The 17628-nt window shown below is 44.9% G+C and overlaps 1 protein-coding gene across 2 annotated transcripts in view; it reads left to right on the plus strand.

Moving 5' to 3' along the window:
- RBM20 (RNA binding motif protein 20) overlaps positions 1-17628 on the plus strand; it is a 216730-nt gene that overhangs the window by 123813 nt on the left and 75289 nt on the right. The window contains exon 1 of one of the 2 annotated variants that reach the window (XM_033421057.2): positions 13623-13830. The exons of the other annotated variant lie outside the window; for it this stretch is intronic. The gene's annotated coding sequence lies outside the window, so the exon portion shown is untranslated. Of the gene's footprint in view, positions 1-13622; positions 13831-17628 lie in introns of those variants that run through there. 2 annotated transcript variants of the gene reach the window in all.

A 17628-nucleotide genomic window follows, 5' to 3' on the forward strand; every position in this document is an offset into this window, starting at 1 on the left:
TGACACCTGTGATTGCATTGAGGGCCTACCCAGATAATCCAGGATAATCCACCCATCTGGGGATGCTTAATTTAATCATATCTGCAAAGTCTTTTTTGCCATATAAGGCAACAGGTTCCAGGGACTATGTAGGACCTCACCATCTTTGGAGGCCATTATTCATCTTTGCACAGGACTGTATAAAACTATAGTTGATAATTATTTTCTACATTAAAGATATGATTCAACTGTCTTCTGGCTTCCACTTTTTTTAACCATTAAAAAAAAATTGAAGGATAGTTAGTTTACAATGTTGTGTTAGTTTCAGGTGTACAGCAAAGTGATTCAGTTCTTTCTCAGGTTCTTTTCCATTATAGGTTATTACAAGAGATTGAATATAGTCCCCTGTGCTATACACTAGGCCCTTGTTGTTTACCTGTTTTTTATATAGTAATGTATATATGTTAATCCCAAACTCCTAATTTACCTCCCCCTTTCCCCTTTGGTAACCGTAAGTTTGTTTTCTATGTCTGTGAGTCTATTTCTATTTTGCAAATAAGTTCATTTATGTCATTTTTTAAGATTCCACATATAAGTGATATCATATGATTCTTGTCTTTCTCTGGCTGACTTACTTCACTTAATATGATAATTTCTAGGTCCATCCATATTTCTGCATATGGCATTATTTCATTCTTTTTTATGACTGAGTAGTATTCCATTGCATATATGTACCACATCTTTATCCATGCATCTGTTGATGGACACTTAGGTTGTTTCCATGTCTTGGCTACTTTAAATAGTGATGACATGAACATTGGGATGCATATATCTTTTCGAATTAGAGTTTTCTCCAGATATATGCACAGGAGTGGGATTGCAGGATCATATGGTAGCTCTATTTTTAGTTTTTTAAGGAACCTCCATACTGTTTTCCATAGTGACTACACCAATTTACATTCCCACCACAGTGTAGGAGGGTTCCTTTTTTTCCATACCCTCTCCAGCATTTATTATTTGTAGACTTTTTGATGATGGCCATTCTGACCAGTGTGAGGTGATACCTCATTGTACTTTTGATTTGCATATCTCTAAAAGTTAGTGATGTTGAGCATCTTTTCTAGTGTCCATTGGCCATGTGTTTGTCTTCTTTGGAGAAATGTCTATTTAGGTCTTTTGCCCGTTTTTTGATTGGGTTTGTTTTTTATATTAAGCTGTATCAGCTGTGTGTATATTTTGGAAATTAAGTCCTTGTTGGTAGCATCATTTGAAAATATTTTCTCCCATTCTGTAAGTTGTCTTTTCGTTTCACTTATCATTTCCTTTGCTGTGCAAAAGCTTTTAAGTTTAATTAGGTTCCATTTGTTTATTTTTGTTTTTATTTCCATTATTCTAGGAGACAGATCCAAAAAAATATTGCTTCAATTTATGTTAAAGACTCTTCTGCCTAAGTTTTCCTCTAGGAGTTTTATAGTATCCATCTTACATTTAGGCCTTTAATCCATCTTGAGTTTATTTTTGTATATGGTGTTAGAGACTGTTCTAATTTCATTCTTGTACATGTAGCTGTCCTGTTTTCCTAGCACCACTTATTGAAGAGACTGTCTTTTCTCCATTGTATATTCTTGCTGGCTTCCATTTTTGATGTTGAGACATCATCTCAGTCTAACCATCATTTGTTTTAAGGTAATCTATATTTTAATCTTGGTTTTGATAGCTGTGACTACTGGTCACCATGATGCGTCTAGGTGTACATTTCTTTATATTTATTCTGTTTGGGAGTCTGTGGGTCTTTTGAATCTGTGGTGTCCTTCAATAGTTCAGGAAAATCCTTAGCTATTATCTCCTCAGAATTATCTCAGCCCGACCTCACTCTCTTCCTCTTCTGGGACTCCAGTGAAATGTATGTTGGACCTTTTTACTGTATCCTTCGCATTGTAAACTCACTCTTCTCTGTTTTCCATACTTTTACTCTTCTCTGCTATATTCTGGACATTTTCCTCTGATCTAACCTCTGGTTTATAATTCTCTCTTCTGTTGTTTTCAGTTTGCTGCCAAACACTTCTATAGAAATTTTAATTTGTTATTGTATTTTTCCTTTCCAGAAGTTTTGTTTGATCCTCTTCCAGATCTGCTAAGTCACATTCTACTGCTTTTTTCCCTGCAGATATTTGCAAACTTGTAGTTTCCTTTTTTTCATGTGGTAAGCATGTTTAAACTTAATAAGTCTATATCTGAAGCCTGTCCAGGTGTGTTTCTGTTCTCAGCTGTTTATACTGGTTCTCACTAATGTTGCCTTATTTCCCTATGCATCCAATTATCATTAACTGTTTTGCTAGTCATTGCCCTTAAAACATTATTTGTGGGGATTTTCTGAGGCTTGGAATAAGTGTACTTTCCTCCTTATGGCTGGCTTTTAGGGGCGCTACAAGTTGGGGACCACATCAAACCAAATTCATTGCCCATGTGTGCTGTACATTCCTGGGGTGAAGTGTGTGTGAGGACAGGTCTATGGCCACATCTTCTCAAGATTGTTTTATCCCCCTTCCTTTTCCTTCTCCTGCTCTACTTAAGTACAGAGCAACCTTCTCTTGGCCTGTGGGGTTGGGGAGGAATAGGAAGTAGCAGATTAGTTCAGGTTTACCCTAATTCTGAGAGTGTACTCTGGGACCCTGCTTCATGCAGGAAAAAGTGTCCTATAAGTCTTTACACTGAATGTACTCCTTGCCTGGTTGCCTGTCACCCTTACCCCTCCAGTGTCTTCAAGGTGAAAGCAACTTGGGCACTCAAATAATTCTCTAGTTTCTTTGAGTTCAAGCTTCCCCCACAAATTGGCCTGGCAGGGCTGCACTATCTTTTCCACTCCTGAGTGCTTAAAGGTGATTATCCAGAGTTTTTTCAGCCAGAGGATTTAGCTGAATAATCCCCTACCTAGTCTGCCCTGTGGGAAACAGCTGTTCCATGTTTATATGTTTATTGTGTACAATTATGCACTGTATTTACCTTTAGGAGATTTATAGTGCCGAAAGATCAAGGGAAGGTGGGCCCACAAGTTTTGTGTGTGTGTGTGTTAAGAGATTAGTCGTCATCCTGTGGAAGACTGGTCTGGTGTAGATTTTGGGGGAAAAAAGGTGTGAGACTTTGCTGGAGTGTTCCAGTGACATTATGAAATTGAAGAGCTCATCTTGCTTGACACCACTTGTTCTTTCCTCAAGGGGTAACTTCAGTTGGTTGGCTAATAAGTTGCATCCTTGCCTTGAAAAAATAGCCACCAAAGGAAAACCACTCTTAGCTGGTTTCCCTGACACCTCAGCCTGGTCCTGAGCTGCCCTGTAATGGCCAAGGTCCAGCTTTTTCAAATCCGGGGCAGCTGTGAGGGCAGCTGGCTTTGATTCAGATGGTAGAGACAGCATTAGTCAGCAGCCTCCTCTCTCATGGCCTGATGCCTTAGCACGGCAACGTGTGTCTGTGACAGTGAAGGTGGACTCCTGACTCTGGCCGTGGATAAGTAGATATGCCCGGGCCAGGTTTGTGAGTCCAGTCTTTGGCCAGCCCTCAGCATCACGCTTTGGCCAGTTGGTCTTGGATCAAGCTTTCAAAACTTTAAATCCCAAATGTCAAGAATGAATTTTTGACCCCTTGGTCCTCCAATCCCAGATTTGGATGGAAGCCTCTGAAATGACAGTCAACATGAGGAAAAGCTTGTAAATCATTTGTTGATTCATAAAACATTTAACGGACTTCTACTGTCTGGAAAGCAGCATGCTGGGTATTGTGGTATCCTTGCCCCCCGGATGCTTAAAATCTTGCAAAGAATTAAGTAAGAATGGTCACCTAAGAAAGAAACTGAGATTTAGGGGGGGCCCCTGAGGCTGACTGTGAGAGCCATCTGTGGTGCTTGTCATCCCATTTCTCATGAGGTTTGATTTGGCTGGCCGGGCTGGCTGGGGCTCTTTTCCTTCCCCACACTTCAGTGAGCATCCCTCCCCAATCTGGGTTCACATCTGTGAGTGTGACCTTTCCACCTGGAGGAGGCCCATCCTTGGGTCAAGTATAAAGGTGGCTGTGCTTCTCTTTTTAAGACTTAGAAAAAGACAAAGTGGAGAAAGGTGGAAACCAATCTTGCTGCCTATCACCAAGCTTCACGCAAAGAAACAAAAATTCATTCATGATTTATGCATCAGAATAGACTCAATTTCCTGGAAATCATCTTAGAATGGATATTGGAATTTGATTAATAAAACATGGCTGGCGTGAAAGATGTGTTCTCTTCACCAGCTCACTCAAAAGTCACTGTTCTGCATTGTTCTACACAGATGAGTTTGATGCACTTTTTAATTAATGCCACTAAGAGAGCAGGTAGAACTTCACTAGACAAATGCCACATGTGCCTTTAAGGAGAAACCAGCTTAAAATCAGATTTGTTTCTTCAGCAAGAATTAGAGGATACACTCGAAAGCTTCACCAAGCTGCCCCTCTCTTTCTTGGCAAGCACTCATCAGGCTGTTAGTTTCCAGCCGCCAACTTCCTTGACAATGGGAATTCCTTCCTAGTTTGATTCTGAGCACAGATTCCGCTTGCTTTTATTTTTGTTTTCTGTTTGCTCGTTACTATTCTTTCATTGCACATGCTCTTTCTCCATGTCCTGCTCCTCTGATTGTCCTGCTGAGTCTTTTGATCCCAAACAAGGGCGACTTCTGTACTCAGCTTGTTGTGGAAGTTCAGTAACATGTGACACGTGGTATGTTGTCCAACTTTTATATCTTTATACTCCTCTGGCGTTTGGCCATGGGGATCATGTTTTGCTGAATGTAATACTCTTGCCATTTAAATTTTAATTGATGTAAATAGCAAAACACAATTGTAGTAGACTGGACCCTCTACCTCCCCCTCCTCCTCTCCCCACCTACTCCCTCTACCTCCCCTTCCTCCTCTCCCCCCTCCTCCCTCTACCTCCCCTCCTCCTCTCCCCGCCTCCTCCCTCTCCCTCCCCCTCCTCCTCTCCCCCTCCTCCCTCTCCCTCCCCCTCCTCCTCTCCCCCTCCTCCCTCTACCTCCCCCTCATCCTCTCCCCTCCCTCTACCTCCCCCTCCTCCTCTCCCTACCTCCTCCCTCTCCCTCCCCCTCCTCCTCTCCCCGCCTCCTCCCTCTACCTCCCCCTCCTCCTCTCCCCCTCCTCCCTCTCCCTCCCCCTCCTCCTCTCCCCCCTCCTCCCTCTCCCTCCCCCTCTCCCCCTCCTCCCTCTCCCTCCCCCTCCTCTTCTCTCCCTCTCCTCCCTCTCCCTCCCCCTCCTCCTCTCTCCCTCTCCTCCCTCTACCTCCCCCTCCTCCTCTCCCCACCTACTCCCTCTACCTCCCCCTCCTCCTCTCCCCCCTCCCTCTACCTCCCCCTCCTCCTCTCCCCCTCCCTCTACCTCCCCCTCCTCCTCTCCCCCCTCCTCCCTCTACCTTCCCTCCTCCTCTCCCCCCTCCTCCCTCTCCCTCCCCCTCCTCCTCTCCCTCTCCTCCCTCTCCCTCCCCCTCCTCTTCTCTCCCTCTCCTCCCTCTACCTCCCCCTCCTCCTCTCCCCACCTACTCCCTCTACCTCCCCCTCCTCCTCTCCCCCCTCCCTCTACCTCCCCCTCCTCCTCTCCCCCTCCCTCTACCTCCCCCTCCTCCTCTCCCCCTCCCTCTACCTCCCCCTCCTCCTCTCCCCCCTCCTCCCTCTACCTTCCCTCCTCCTCTCCCCCCTCCTCCCTCTCCCTCCCCCTCCTCCTCCTCCCTTTCCTTCTTCTCTTCTCCCAGAGGAGGCATCAGAAAGCACTCATAGAGTATGCAGAGTCTTAAAATATCAACTCCTTAAACTTAGGATAAATCTCATTGTATTACTTGCTTTTGTATGTACATGTGGAGGAAAAGTGATCACCTGTTGGAGAGTATCTAATACTATGTTAGAGGTTATTTTGATCTTTTACAAAAGCAGAGAAGGAAGACAGTGCAAGTGTGTTGGGCACAGCGCTGTTGACGGGTTGATAGCAGTGACACAAGGTAACCAGTGTTCTTGGAGGAGAATCAGGACAAGGTTGGGTTTGGGCTTCTCTGCTACTACCTGGGCACCCCTGCAACACTCAGTCTCCCCAGGTGCTCTTATGCGCCCATGCTTGGACGTCATCTTGGCGCATTGGAAGATAAGCTGCAGCTCTGTTGGGTGGCTGGTGTTCTCTGATCCCTGAGTGTTGGGGTAAACCCTACTGTGAGTCATTTATACAACAGTATTTACTGAGCTTCTGCTTGTGCCAGGTACGGGCGTTGGGCAGGCAGCAATAGAAGAGGCAGATAAGCTCCCTGTTCTCATGGAGCTTATATTCCAGGGGAAGGATAGGCAATAAAGCACAAAACAAACAAGATAATTTCAGATATTGACAAAGGTAGGATAAGGGGACAGAGTGACCATATGTCCTTTAGGTTCCCAGGTCTGAGGTGGCCTTTTTGGGAAGGGGACAGTAGCACAGGAGCCTGAGGTTGAGAAGAGACCAGTCACATGAAGATCTGAAGCAGTGCTGTCCTGTAGAACCTTCTGAGTGCTGGCGGTGTTACATACCATCCAGTGTGGTAGCTGCTCGTCCCATGTGGCTATTGAATGCTTGAAATGTGGCTAGTACAACTGAGGAACTGAGTTTTAAGTTGTATTTAATATTAATAACTTAAACAGCTTCGTGTGTTAATAGCTATCCTCTTGAACAGTGCAGATCTAGAGGAAGGACTTTCAAGGACAGGGAACAGATTGTGCAAAGGTCCTGAGGACATGGTCCCCCTGAGAAACCAGCATGGGATCTATGTCTGGAAACTGGGCTCAGTCTTCAAAGAGCAAATCTGGAAAACTTAAAATTGCTTCCTGGGCTTCCCTGGTGGCGCAGTGGTTGAGAGTCCGCCTGCCGATGCAGGGGACACGGGTTCGTGCCCCGGTCCGGGAAGATCCCACATGCCGCAGAGCAGCTAGGCCTGTGAGCCATGGCCGCTGAGCCTGCGCGTCCGGAGCCTGTGCTCTGCAACGGGAGAGGCCACAACAGTGAGAGGCCCGCGTACCGCAAAAAAAAAAAAAAAATTGCTTCCTGCCTGTGTTTTGTGGGTCACTGGAGAACCCACAGAGGAACAACAGTTAACCAGATGGGAATTAAAAACCCCGGCCCAACAAAGAACCTGTTTCCTTTAAGAAGGGCTCATTCCCACATTGTCTGACTCACAACTCTTAACTGGTTTCCTCGACTCACGGGCTGGGGCTGGCCTTTGTCTGTGCAGGATGTAGCTGTTGCATAGGCCTTACTTGTTCATTCTGGGAATGAATCCTGTCTTTGTTCTTTCCTTGCATCTTTTTGTAACCAGAGGCTGGAACCTCTGCTATTGCTCTTTTAAGGGGTCGCTCTGCATTCTTCTTACTGCCTTCCATTCATCCCAGGGGCCTGAGGCCCCATCTTTTCTGGCTTAGCTCCCCCTCCCCTAACCCTGTTGCTAAAGATGGCACAGTCAGCCCTGCTTATAAAGAGAAACTGGTCTTTCGAGAGAGTTTCACCGTGATTTTCCACTTCTGTTGAAAGGGTTAAGAAAGAGGAGAGGAGAGGAGTGACAAAGAAAGGCTCCGGGAATGTTTGCAGCGGTTTTCCCACATGCCGCACATGCACTGGGATCTCCTAGGCCATGGAAGCCTCTGTACCGACTGGCCAAGCATCGGGCTATTCCAAGCAGCTCTTGGCTTATCCCGCGGCTGGGGCGGGGGGAGGGGGGCGGGGCGTGGCAGGGACCGGCTCTGCCCCTCCAGTGCAGGTGGAGATTCGTCTCCAGCAAGATTCTCAGCTGAAAACAGAGATGAGGTGGCCGCTGCAGGGTCAGTGTGCTGAAGATTAGAGGAGGCCCAGCTATAGTCTCTAGTCCAGGTCCAGCCTGGACTAGTCATTGGTGACCACTCTCTCTGCACTTGCACACCCCAAAGGAGGTACAGTTACTTAGTACCACCCTGACAGGTACATAGGACTGAGGCCATGGGCCCAAGCCAGCTTCCGGGGGTTGAGCTTTGACCCTGCCTTTTCCCCTCAGTTCTGCCTGGCCGTCTGCAGTGAACTCAGAGCTCCCCTCCCCACCCCCAAGCCAGCAGTGGGAAAGGGCAGGAGGCTGCGGACTTTGAACTGCGGCGTGTGCCACGAAGCTGTCTTGATGCTGGCGACCTTGATCTCTCTAGTGAGGAGTCTGAGGTCATAAAATGCGCCGTTGTTGACCCCTGAGCAACGTGCTGACCCCTGAGCAACGTGCTGACCCCTGAGCAACGTGCTGACCCCTGAGCAACGTGCTGCTTGCTCTGCCTGCTTTGTACAAGTGCCTTCCCGGTACAAGTGTGAAAACGCACCTGGATTGTGCGCTTGGGCCTTCATGAGAGGACAAACACGGATGCCTTGCTTCTCCAGGTGTCTTGCCCTTACCTTTTGGCATATGGTTCTCCAGGAGAGAGGTGTGCGTTCTGGCAAAGAGGCCGTGATAGACAACTTAATATACAGGAACTCATTAGAAGGTCCTTATAAGCTAGATGGGGCAGTATCTGCCCAATTGAATTCATTTGTCTCTAAAAAATTACTTTTTTGCCCTGAAAAATAAACATGTTTATTAGAGAAAAATTGGAACATTTACAAAAGGAGAAAGGAGGAAACAGTTACCTGAGATTCTACCATCTAAACACAGCCACTCCTGTTAACATTTTGGTGTGTTCTTTAATATTTTTTCTTCCTACCGAAGGGTTATTTTGCCTTTTACATGTCCGGAACCATAACATATATGCAATTTTGTGCACTGGCTTTTAATTTTTTTAATTAAAAAAAAATTTATTTATTTTTATTGAAGTACAGTTGATTTATAATGTGTTCGTTTCTGATGTACAATGGAGTGATTCAGTTATACATATACATAAATATTCTTTTTCATATTCTTTTCCATTATAGGTTGTTACAAGATATTTAATATAGTTCCCTGTGCTATACAGTAGGACCTTGCTGTTTATCTGTTTTACATATAGTAGTTTGTACTACTAATCCCAAACTGCTAATTTATCTAGATCTCTCCTCTGCCCTTTCCGCTTTGGTAACCATAAGTTTGTTTTTTATGTCTGTGAGTCTGTTTGTTTTGTAAATAAGTTCATTTGTATCACATTTTAGATTCCACATATAAGTGATGTCATATGATTCTTGTCTTTCTCTGGCTGACTTCACTTAATATGATAATTCCTAGGTCCATCCATATTCCTGCAAATGGCATTATTTCATTCTTTTTTTATGACTGAGTAATATTCCTTTGCATATATGTACCACATCTTTATCCATGCATCTGTTGATGGACACTTAGGTTGCTTCCATGTCTTGACTTTTGTAACTAGTGCTACTGTGAACCTTGGGGTGCATGTGTCTTTTCGAATAGAGTTTTCTCTGGATATGCCCAGGAGTGGGACTGCAGGATCATATGGTAGCTCTATTTTTAGTTTTTTAAGGAACCTCCATACTGTTTTCCATAGTGGTTACACCGATTTACATTCCCACCAACAGTGTAGGAGGGTTCCTTTTTTCCCATACTCTCTCCAGCACTTACTATTTGTAGACTTTCTGATGATGGCCATTCTGATCGGTGTCAGGTGATACCTCATTGTAGTTTTTATTTGTATTTCTCTGATAATTAGCGATGTTGAGAGTCTTTTCATGTGCCTGTTGGCCATTTGTATGTCTTCTTTGGAGAAATGTCTATTTAGGTCTTCTGCCCATTTTTGATTGGGTTGTTTGGTTTTTTTTGTTATTGAGTTGTATGAGCTGTTTGTTATTTTGGAAATTAAGCCCTTGTTAGTGGCATCATTTGCAAATATTTTCTCCCAGTCCATAGGTCATCATTTCATTGTGTATATGGTTTCCTTTGCTGTGCAAAAGCTTATAAGTTTGATTAGGTCCCATTTGTTTATTTTTGCTTTTATTTTTATATCTTTGGGAGACTGACCTACAGAAACATTGCTGTGATTTATGTCAGAGAATGTTTTGCCTAGGTTCTCTTCTAGCAGTTTTATGGTGTCCTGTCTTATATTTAAGTCTTTCAGCCATTTTGAGTTTATTTTTGTGTATGGTGTGAGGGAGTGTTCTAACTTCATTGAGTTACATGCATCTGTCTAGCTTTCCCAACAGCACTGGTTTTTAATTTTACATTACATAGCAAGTGGACCGCAGACTTCACGTTTCATGGCCACATGGTGTGCCCTTAAGTTCCTGTGTGCTTGGCACTTTGGGTGTTTTGAGCCACAAGGACTCTGTAATGGGCTGGAGGTCACACACTGAAGCCAGGTGTAGACCCCACGTCTCCCTCCTCCCAGGTGAGAGTTCCTTACACTCGGTTCTCAACCTTCCACGGCCTTCATCCCTCACCCATGGGTTGTATACCCCTGTCAGGTGTGTCTCTTGTTATGTTACTGTGTGTAACCCCTCGCCCACCTTCCACTGAGGGTCACTACACCACCCCCTTTGGCACGTCGCCCCAGGAGTGGGGGCCAAATCATCCCCTTCCATCATGTCACCTCAAGGAACTCATAGTCTCATAATAAGTAGCAGCATTCATCTGGGCCAGATTTGCCTTCTGCTTCTCCCAGCCCAAGGTTCACCACTGAACCCTTCCCATCCGCTGTGTTCATGCTGGCTCTGTAGCAGGAGAAAGGATTAGCCGAGAAAACAAGGACAGGCTTGGATGTCCAGCCAACGGCCTTGGGCTGTGGTGCTCTGGGAATCGCTGCCGTCAAGGTGGGTGGATGGTGAGTCTCCCACCCCTCTTCTTCCCTCTCTGAGCTCTTTCCTCCTTTTCAGGACAGGCTTCGTGGGTATGGGTTCACATAGGGCCCTTTGCTTAGAAGGTTTAATGCTCCTCTGCTGCCATCTTGAAATTCTTAACAATTTTTGAAGAGTGATCCTATATTTTCATTTTTCACTGGGCCCCGCAAATTATGAGCCCGTCCTGCTCTTATGACACTTGGAACACACCTTACCTGCAGCATTCATCTTATTTTACTCTATTATTCACACTTACAACTCACCTTGCACACCGGAAGGTGTTTTAGTGGAAGGACAAGGCCTTTGGAATCAGGCAGACCTTTTTCAAAACACCACATACTGACTTTGGGACTTCGGGTAAGTTACCCAGTCGTTTGGAGCCTCAGTGTTCTCACCTGTAAAGTGGGGATAGTGATCTTATTTTTTTAAGACTTGTGAAGATCAAGAGAATGTGTGGGTAGTGTAATGCCTTGCATATCCACCCTCAGTATTACCTCTTGTTCCTCCTTCCCTCCTTGCCTGGCCCAGTGCTGGTATACAGTAGGTGCTCAACATATGCTTACTACATTTCAGTTTGTGATGGTCAGTTTGTGCCTCTTCATTTCCAAGTGGGGCCAAGGTTTGTGTCCTAATCTCTGGGTAAGAGCTAGGACTGCACAATCACAGGGGCTCATTCTAAGGACTGACTTTTCTTCTCCTGGGAATTGCATTCCAGGCCATGTATCGGGCACTTTTTTCCTTAATAATTAAGTTCACCATCAGTGTATCATGCCGTGGAGCTCACAATTGCACATCCTCAGCCGGCGCCGATTGCCCCAGGCCCTGGGCTGTTGGACACACACCTTCCTCCATAACCCTGGAGGTAGGCACAGTCCTCGTCCCGTTTCCTGTGGCCGCCTGTGCTGTCTGGCTCCAGGGCCTGCGTTCTTAACCACACACCACTGCTTCTCCTTCGGGACAAGCGAGGGCAGAGGCTTAGATACGGGTTTCGGGAGATGTGTGTGGTGGAGTGCCTTTTAGTAAACTCTTATTCTAAGAAAGTCCCAAGTATAATGAAATGAGACAGAGACAGAGGTAGGGCAAAATGTTCAATGGTTGGTTGGAGCCTAGCCTTGTGCCTTGGGGAGACCTAGTAGATCATGGGAGGGGCCCAAGGCCTGAGCAGAAGTACGGCTGTGGCCAGGTTGGCTGGATCCCGTGGGTCAGGATCTGGGACTGGCGCTTTTAGGTGTCTGTGACTGAGTGAGCGGCAGAGAGCCAGGGTGCCTGGGGCAGCCTGTGGGCTGTGACTAAATTAGGAAGAAAGAGCCCTCAGTCTCTCCAGGAGCTCAGTGGGCAAGTGGGCGGTGGACTGGCTTTTGGTGGGCAGTTGGGAGCCGTCTGTTCAGACAGGCTTCTCAGTGGCTGCAGGAACGTCACACACTGAGTCCTAACAGGAGGGCAGCCTCCCTGATGCTGGTGACCATCCCCCACCCCCCCCAAGGAGTCTCAGTCAAATAGGAGAATGTTGTGAGCTTTAATCTCTAGTCCTTTCTAAGCTCTTTCGGGGAGGTTTTGCCCTGTAAAAGGTGTACCCTCCTGAATAGTTTTGAGAGGGTGTTATACTGGATTGTGGCCATCACAGATGAACATCAGATGGTCCGGGCAGGGCACAAAGGGGCGATGGCTGCTCTATGTAACCTGGCAATTAGGTACCTGCAGACAGCAGCTTTTGACTTAGAAAATCACGTGAAGGTTTAGTTGGTTTGATTAAGTATGACAGTGTGAGATTTGGAAAGAGAAGAGGAAGAAAAGTGGCAGGAGAATGATGGCTCTGGAAGAGAAAAGTGAGCAAGTTCCTAAGTAATTAAACTGTAAGTCAGGCCAAGCCCATCACAGGACCCATGACCTTCAGTCAGTGCCTCACAGAGAGGGGCTTCTTGGCTTTGTTTTCTTCTCTTCCTTTCTTTCTTTCTTTCCTTCTTCCTTCCTTTTTTTTTTTTTTCTTGGTGTCATATTTTTTGCAAGACTTTCAGAAGTACTTAGCTGTAGGATATTTTCTCAGCTGCAGCACTATTGACATCTTGGGCTGGTAATCCTTGCTTATGGGTCTGTCCTGAGCGTTTAGGATTTTAGCAGCACCACTGGCCTCTGCCCAGTAGACACCAGTAGCGCCCCCAATTCTGAAACAAAATGTCTGCAGCATACCCTGGGGGAAATTCTCCCCCAGTTAAGGGCCCCTGCTTAGAGCAGAAGGCAGCAGGTTTTTCCTGCTGCAAAGTGTTGCAGTTACTACTTGGGAAGGTGAAACGGTGGGTCACCTCACCCCATCTCTTCCTGCTCCAGAAAAATATAAAAAAGAGGGGCCAGCTGTTCAGGAGTTTTGCGGGTTGGGAGTCAGTGTGACCGTGCTGTCTGAGGTGGCTACATCGCTAAGGGTCCTTATGGGGTCCTTTTGGGGACCTTCAGGACTAAATCGTCACACGTGAAAACCCAGAGTCAAAAACAAGCAAGTAAACAAACAAACAGACAAACCACCATCACCACCACCACCCACAAAAAATAGGACAGTAAACCAGGACTGAAGGCTTTGGAGTTTTATTAAAGATGGACTCATGGTTAGCACCAGACTCCCTCCTTCCAAAGCGGTCTCAGGCGTCCTGTCTGCATAGAGCTGGCCTGGGTGTTGATATGTGAAGAGGCTGAGAACATGTGGCATAAACATCGACTGATATTGTTTGCCATTTACACTCAGCATGTGTAATGCAGCAGGAATGGCTCCTGGTGGCATGTGACTGCCCTTCCAGCCGGGTGCGCGGTGCCTGGGACCTCTCTTTCTCTTTCGCCAGCTCCCTCGTTCATATTCCCCCTCCTCTGCCCCTTCCCAGACTCGGGAGGGAGAGTCTAAGTGGACGCTTGTCATGACTGGCATGCGGAAAGCTGGTAGAATATTATTGGAATTTTCTAGGGAGGCACATGCGCGACACCCAAAATGATTCCCGGCTTCAGTGGCCTCAGGTGAGCACTCCATGCCAGGAGCCCTGCTCTTTTTTCCAAAAGGTAAGGTTGCATGACGTCATCCTACCTTTCCCCAGCCCAAGTAGGAAATCAAGGGTTTGGTGGGGTTTTTTGTTTTTTGTTTTGTTTAATTCTTTAGTCCGGGCAGCACTTCTGACCATGTTCTTGGCGCTAAGCATTTGTGCATGAGTATGCTATTTGCCTGTATCCCCACCCCTTCCTGTTTAAAAAAGTTGTAATAAATGATTCACAACAGCAGGGTAAATGTGACCTACAACAGCTCCTCATGACCCCAGTGAAATCAGCGATCCCAGTGTGAAGGAAGTGTAGATGCTTTTTTTATGCTAGTTACTAAACTCTTTATAAAGAAAAGTCGTGCGGCTACGGGAAAACAGATTGCATTAACACCAGATCGCATTATCACCAGATCGGAGGGAATGTAAGGGGACATTTTCGAAATCCTGAAATCTTATGAATAATGGGGGTTTCCTAAGGTTGAGGTGTTTTGTGTTAATTGCTGGAATTTGTCTATGATGGAAAATGAACCTTAAGGCATTTGAAATGTCTCGTATCTGTTGAGTATAGAGTCAGACTCATGAACCGGAGGGGAGTGCTGTGTTAGGATTCATGAGCAGGAATATTTTGCCAGAAAAGAATGCATGAAAGTTGCTTCTGAGCACCTCTGAAGGAGCCGTGATATGCATTTCAGCAACTTTAGGGATCTTTAAATAAATTACATTTCAAAACACAACTATTTTAATAGTCCCCAAGCAAGCAAACAAGCAAGTGTATAAGCTTCTGTCATGAGGTTCAGGGGACGTATTTGGACATGGATGTGATGATCTGTTAGCAGGCTCAAGCACAACCAAACGTGACTCACCTCGTTTCTTTATCTGATGCAATTAAAAGTCGCTTTGACATATTCGGGAGAGGAATGCTGGTTCTCTGCTTGCAAGCGTGTCAAAGTAAATCCACACTCTCGTAAAATGGTGTGTATGATGTATCTTACATCATGGGAATGTTTTTAACCTTAAAAAAATCCATGTGTAGCTTTGCCATTGGTTTCTGCCTTACATGTGTTGGAATCTTTTTTTTTTCCTTTCTTTCTTTTTTGCACGTTTTTGCCAAGATGTCAGAAAACTGAAGGGGAGAGGTTAATACTTTCACACACTCACCCCTCCCCCACATGCATACACTAACAGCTGCCACATATGATTTTGTGGAATTTGATATTTTGAACGAAATGACTTCCTTATTTTCCATAGTAATATAATAATCAATTTTACTATAGAGAACTGTGTACATGTCAAGCCTCGGCTGCCCCTAATTAGCAATGGGGGTAGCAGGGGAAAGGGCTGGAGAGCAGTTTTGAGTGAAAAGCCAACCATCAGGTTTTAACCATTCTTTTTTTGCCTCAGCCAAGGCAGTTCTCAATCTGCTTGGATCTGAACCACAGGTTTAATTTGTGGCGATTTGAGAAAATATCTACAAGGGCATGTGCACGTGAAACCGAGATGGGCCTGTCCCTCTGTTGCTGCTTTCAGTTTCCTCTCCACAGTAACTTTCATACGACCACCGCTTTGCAAAACAGAGGCAAAAGCCAGAAGTCACCTACATAGAATATTCTCTGCCTTGGGTGGCACCTGTGTTTAGTTGGCTGTAGTCATAAAGGTATGTTTCTTAAGGCACTAGAATCTTCCATCTACTTTCTCGAATAAATAGTTATATGGTGTTTTAAAAAATCCCAACCATAATATTCTCATTTACTCTAAGGAATTTACTCTAAGGAATTAAAAAGGGCACATTCCCAGCACATGCCCTGAAACATATACCTCATATTCCACAATGAATCACTTAGCATATTCTGCTAAGGTCTCTGTTCCCATAGGCCTAGAGACAGTCGTAAATTCATGTGAGTTGAATAGGTGTTTGTTCAGTGCCTCTAATTTGCCCGGCCCTGAGCCAGACAGACACTCAGGAATTTGAAAGATTTTAGGATGTGGATGTCTTCAAGGAGCTTATAATTTAGAAGGCAACAGTCATCCCCCAGCAAACCTCACCCGGCTTCCTACAGCAGGAACTGTATATGTACTCTGGGGCAGTCTTGCCACAAAAAATATTTTTTGAACTGTGTGAAAGACACTTCAGTATAGCTAAGAAATATCGACGGATCACCCACCGTGTTTGTGACCCTTTGTGGGCATATAAAAAATTCAGTGTTTATTCTTAAGTATAATTTAAGACAAATGGTCATGCTGTTTGTAGTGACAAAAACGGCTTGTGGGGATCAGAGTAATGAAGAACAGATTGATTCTATTCCTTTAGAAATTGGTGAATCTCAAACTTTGTTTCACAATGTCTCCCGGGTAGCTATTAAAAATTCCAATGCCTAGGGTGAAAAGGAGTCTCTGGAAATGGGACCCAGTACATTAAATGGGCATCAGTACATTAAAAAACACCTCAAGTAATTGCAGTGCCATTGAAATCTAGTGATATAGATGATTTTATCAAAGACTTTTTTTTTTTTTTAAGCCTAGGGTGAGTTGGAAGGTGGACTTTCTCATGATGATGTTGCTTTTGACTAAAGAACTTTTGACATTCTGCAGTCTGATTCTTCTGTTCTCTGTGTTAGTGAACTCAGTGTAAATGGAGGCATGTTTTCTTCCTGTTCAACAAAGATAACATGACACTGAGCCAATCAATCTACCAACTAAATTACCTGAGGTTTGTGAACCTTGAGTGTTTTGATTCCAGGAGGCCAAATGTTGTTGAACATGTGGGCTGAGTCTCTTAAAGGAAGATAGGTATAAGAATAATCACATTTTTCCTTTGCATGGAAAAGGAAGCCCCTTCCTGGGGTACTGCACAACTAGTAGATAGAGGCGGCTCCTAAAAAATACAGCGGTTACTAAATTCCTTATAACTCACCATAGATTCTTAGAGTTGGAAGACTGGTTCAAGATCGTCTAGTTCAGTGGTTCTCAAAGTGCAGCATCAGAATCACCTGGACTTGTTAGAAATGCAAATTCTCAGGTCCCAACCCAGACCTCCTAAGATAGAGACTGGGGTGAGCTCAGCATCTGTGTTTTGAAACTTTCCTGATGCCCCTGATTTTCCTGATGTTCTGATTTTCAACACTCGAAAATCACTGTTCTGGTTTCACCTTGTTATTTCACAGACAGATCGAAGTGGAGATTAAGTGCCTCTGAAGTCATCCAGGACTAGAGGAGCAACAGAGGCTAGAAACTCAGATCTCTCGGGCTGAAACCTGTCTCTACACTGTGGCCAGATCATCCTTGCTTTTCCATGTGTCCATAAATAACAGCTTTAGAAAAACACCCACCATCCTGAAATCACAAGGCATAAAGGAACCTTAAATGTTATCTCATCTGACCCTCCCATTTCACAGATGAGAAAACTAAGGTCTGCAGGGTAAACTGACTGCAATAAGATGTACGATTATTGGTGACAGAGCCTGTCTAAGAAGGGGGTCTACTTAACAACCAAAGTAGTGTCTCTCCTGGCCTCCTCCCCAAATACCCCACACTGCCTCTTCAGTTTCATGTGGACTCCTAGTATTTGGCTTAAATCACATTGATTAATATGTCCAGGTAATAATCAGGCAACTCTAGGAAAAGACCAGCTTTACTGAGCGAGAACTTAAATTCTTTAAAATTAATCTAAATTTTTATTTTGATTTAAAATTGGCTTGAGTTTTATAATCATCCTTGTACATTTACCAGAAAAATCTCAGTGGTATAAACTACTGAAAATAAAGTTTAGAAAACATAGGGACCATTCCTGGAACATGTGTTTCATTTCAGAATCATGTAGATTAGG

The sequence above is a fragment of the Orcinus orca genome, chromosome 14 (assembly GCF_937001465.1).
Source record: "Orcinus orca chromosome 14, mOrcOrc1.1, whole genome shotgun sequence".
NCBI lineage: Eukaryota > Metazoa > Chordata > Mammalia > Artiodactyla > Delphinidae > Orcinus > Orcinus orca.